Source organism: Vombatus ursinus, unplaced genomic scaffold (assembly GCF_900497805.2).
Source record: "Vombatus ursinus unplaced genomic scaffold, bare-nosed wombat genome assembly UNPS02014798.1, whole genome shotgun sequence".
NCBI lineage: Eukaryota > Metazoa > Chordata > Mammalia > Diprotodontia > Vombatidae > Vombatus > Vombatus ursinus.
The window spans coordinates 10,372,112-10,376,601 of NW_020954576.1; positions in this window are offsets into that span (position 1 = coordinate 10,372,112).

The following is a 4,490-nucleotide window of genomic DNA, read 5'->3' on the forward strand; positions in this document are numbered from 1 at the left end:
TCCCTCTGTCCAATGAGGCTGTAGTTTAGACCTGAATGGGGATGAGGTAGTGGGGAGAGATTTAGGCCATATCTGTATTTGCAAAGGCTTTACATGAATCGTATTGATGGTTTTGGATATCAGAACCTGTTCCATTTCTTTACTGTAGGACAAATTTTCCTGCAAACTATTATAAAATCAAATGTAGTCTTTAAGGAGCAAATTATTCTCTTCCCAATCTATAAATAGCACATTAGAATATCTTTGTTGATTTTATATGAAAAATGCTTAATTTATTCTCCAAATCCAGATTTGTAATTAGCATTATGATGGGAGAGGTAGCATGATATAGTGGATAAAGAATTTCCCTGGGAGATAGGAAAACTTGAGTTCAAGTACTGCCTCTGAAATATGCTGACTTTATTACTCACCTTGGCCAAGTCATCTATTCCTTTTATTATTCTTATCAGTTCCCTCCTAGAATAGTTTCAGAAATCTGCTTTGGTAGAAGGAAGTTCCTCATCTGGAGTACCTTGTGATCAGTGAAATCACAGGTCCAGGTTCAGCCCATCCCTATGATGGGAGAAAAAAACGGTTAAATATCAGGTGTTTTTTTTTTCGGGGTGTTAGTAACTTTGGGAGAGGGAAATGAAAGGAAAAAAATAACTAGAAGTCAGAAGACCTGGGTTCAAAATCTAATTTTGCTGTGTACCAACTTCATGATTTTGGACAAGTCACTTAAGCCCTCTGTCATCTGAAAAATGTGAATAAAGTAGGGATGATAATACAGGTTGATTTAAGGAAAATATCTTATAAACCTCAAAGTGCTACATAAATATGAGTTATTATCTGGAAGAAAGGCTAATAAATGCAACATATAAGCTCTGGGACACCGTTATCGGAACTTTCATTTTCACAGATAAATTGGTTTGCCAAGGGTAACCCTGAGGTTATTCTCTAGAGCTATTGACTCAAATCCCTGCATGCTTTCTCCCAAGATTATAATTTGACAATCAAATTATTCAGCCAGTCTTTAGTTACTTTTAGAAAGGAGCATTGACTAAGTCAACACAATAAGAACATTTGGTACAAATGAGATAATGATTGTAACATTTAGCCTGGTGCGTAATAGGATCTCTCTCTCTCTCTCTCTGGATCTCTCTCTCTTTCTTCTCTGTATATATATATGTATATGTTAATAATTATTATTATTCTTACAAGACATCCCCCCCAAACATTTTCGGCACACTTCCCCACAAATATATACAGAGTCCAGGGGAAAGTGGGCTCAATCTTAGCATATGTAGCAAAGGAGTAACTCACAGATCCTATTTGCTGCTCACATTTATGGGATGCTCAAGAAATTCATCGTAAGCATAGTAAATTTCCATCCATCTGTCCATGGATCCCAACACATACATTGTCACTGGCTAATCCAGGGATGATGTTTGGGATACTGATAGAAAGATAGCAGCTGTCCTTGGGGGAGGGATAGGACACTAGTGGGAAGATGGGAAGTCCAATATCCTTTGAACTTTTTGAAGCTGGGATACCTTCCTCAAAGGGAAAAGGGAAGGAGAATCTGGCTGAGGCCAAAACCACAGCCTCTTCTTCTCCCCCCTCCCCCCATCCCCAAGTAGTTTCACCTAGAACTTCACACTTTCTCCAATTTCTGGAAATCCTACATCCTAGGTAACTTGATGCTTTTATACAGACTCCTCTGCTTCACCCCCTCCCCCCAAGAACAGACTTCTTGTCTGGTGACAATTCATTTTATCAAATAGCTTTCAAATATTTTCCCTACTTAGTCCAAAGTCTATGAGTGAATGATTGAAAAGGGATTTTGTGAGAAACCTCTACGATAATAAGCACCTTGCAAACCTTTAACCACTATCTAAATGACACCTGTCATTGATTGAGACATGTTTTCGTCTAGTTAAGACATCTAGGCTAAAATGCAATGGGATGATTTTGACCCAACCCTACAAATACATCAATAAATCAGCCTAATTGCACTTACTTATCCCAAACAGCCCACAGGTGGAGTGTTCCTTAGTATGAGAGGTGCAATTAGTCAAGGTGCAAAAAAGTTCCATTGTAAAGTACTTCGTACTTTATTTTTCATTCTTAAATGGTGAAACTAGGACAAAGCTAAATTGATTCCCACCGAATTACCTTTTACCTAGAATGAGGCTTCAAGGTTATTATCATCTTTACTATGCAGAGTAGATTAATGAGTTAAATTTCATGAGCTGACATTATGACAAGAAAATGATATCCAAATTCTTGGAGGAAAGGTTGCATGGACAAAAAAAGCTGTATTTATAGTGCACTTATGTCTGTGAGAGACAAACAATTCAGAGGAATGCTTTATATAACATGGAACCCTTTGTCTTCTGCCTTCTCTCAAAATGATTTTCATTTTCTATTAACCTCTTCTCAGATGACTACAACAAAGGCAAACAGACTAATTTGAAGATCCTGATAGAACATTAATGTCAAGTAGTTGACTCTTATTGAGCCTTTTGAAACTTTAGAATTTTCCTAACTGTAGTCAATAGTGAAGTTAACTCTTTTGAGACTCGTGAAGATGAACTATAATATAGAAATACAGAATGTTTCTAGGAAATTTATGCTTAGTTTCAATGCTGACAGGGCATTTAAAAATTGAGACAGAAATAGTATCACTTGTGCTGTGCTGTGACTATGTGCAATTAGCCATTGGTTGTCCCTAGGTGGATTGTTATGTGATTACACTAAGGAAATATGGATATAAAAAGAAGTTTAAAGTGATTCGATGGTATTGGAAAATGGAAAAATTTCCAAATCCATCAGAAGTTAAAAACTTCTGTATCTGTGAACTTGTTTTTAAGAAATATTTTTATAACTATATTTAATATGGTTGGTTTCCTTTGTAATCCTTCGAATTTTACTTTATGCATTTAAAAACATTATTCGAAGAAGGGGACCATAGGCTTCACCAAATTGCCAAATGGGTCCATGATGCAAAAAAGTTAAGAATCCCTTCATTAGAGATCTGAACTCAAAACTGAGCCACCAATGTGATTTGTGGCAGACTGACCAAAGCAAAAAGCCTTCTTCCTCATCATACCATTACCATTGGCTATCTTCACCACTCAGCCTTCTTGGACACCAACTCTCCCCTCTTCCAGTTCAATCATTTGAGTTCTCTGATAAACTGGTATATCATCGGGTTAACAAATTTCTACCTCTTGCTACTCTAATCCCTGTGATTCTGAGTTGCTTCCTCCTGAGGGGGAAAAAAATCCTTTCCCTTGGTGTCTCTCTTCACTCTCATCTCTCCTGGCCTTTCCCAGTTTCTCTGCCCAACCTTCCATTCCACCTTCAGGAACCCTTACTGCATCATGAGCAAACTCATCCATTTTTGCTGCTCTCCTTCTCTCATATGCTATCCATCTTCTAGCACTCAGAGAACCCAGGTTTTCTCTGGCAGATACTGAATCATCTACCTCACTCTTCAGGGCTGGCTACTTCTTTTCTCGTGCCCTGTAACCTACTAAGCAGAAGAAACCGGAGCCCTTCATTCCCACTGCCACTTCTAGACCCTCCTTCAGAATCACAGAATCCGAATTGGAAAGACCCTCAGAAACCATGTAGTCTAACCCATACCTGAAGGGAATCTCCTTAGGACATAACTGAAAAATCCAGCTTTTGCTGGATGACAAAAGAGGAATCCCCAAGACATTTTATTCTATTTTGGGATTATTCTAATTGTTGGGAAATTTTTCTGTACATCAAGCCATTCATTGCTCCTAGCTCTGACCTCGGTTGAATTCAATTGAATCTAACAAATGAGTTAACACCTAAAGCACTTTGCAAACCTTAAAGTGTTGCATAAATGCTGACTGTTTAGGCAACTAGATGGCACCGTTGATAGAACACAGGACCTGGAGTCAAGAAGACCAGAGTTTAAATCCTGCCACAGACACTTATTAGCTGTATGACCCTAGGCAAGTCACTTAACTTCTATAAAGCTCTTTGCAAATGTTAAATCACAATATAAATACTAGCTATTATTAGTGAACACTTTCAAAATTATTAAGTTTAGAGTCAAAATTACCTAAGTAGATATTTCTTTGGAAATCAGGCAGGACAAAAAAATAAGGCAATGGATGTTGGGTTATGCTATAAGCTTTCTGTGCTACTGTAGAGGTGCTATAATGATAATATATAATAAGACATTATGTAACAATAATAACAATAATAATAATAATAATGACAGCTGACATTTACCAGATATAGTGCTTTAAGGTCTGTAAAGAACTTTACGTGTTATGGTCTATCAGGATAATTAAAGATATTCTGAGTTTACTATAGTGTTGGAGGTGAACATATCTCCTTTTTGAGCAGTTCATTAGAAGTTAATGCTGGCTTTGGGGAAGGGAGAGACTGAGAAATTCACAGCAAATTGTAGGAGATGGAAGAAGGATGAATTGAACTCAGCAAAAGTGATAAGAAACTCCAACTGA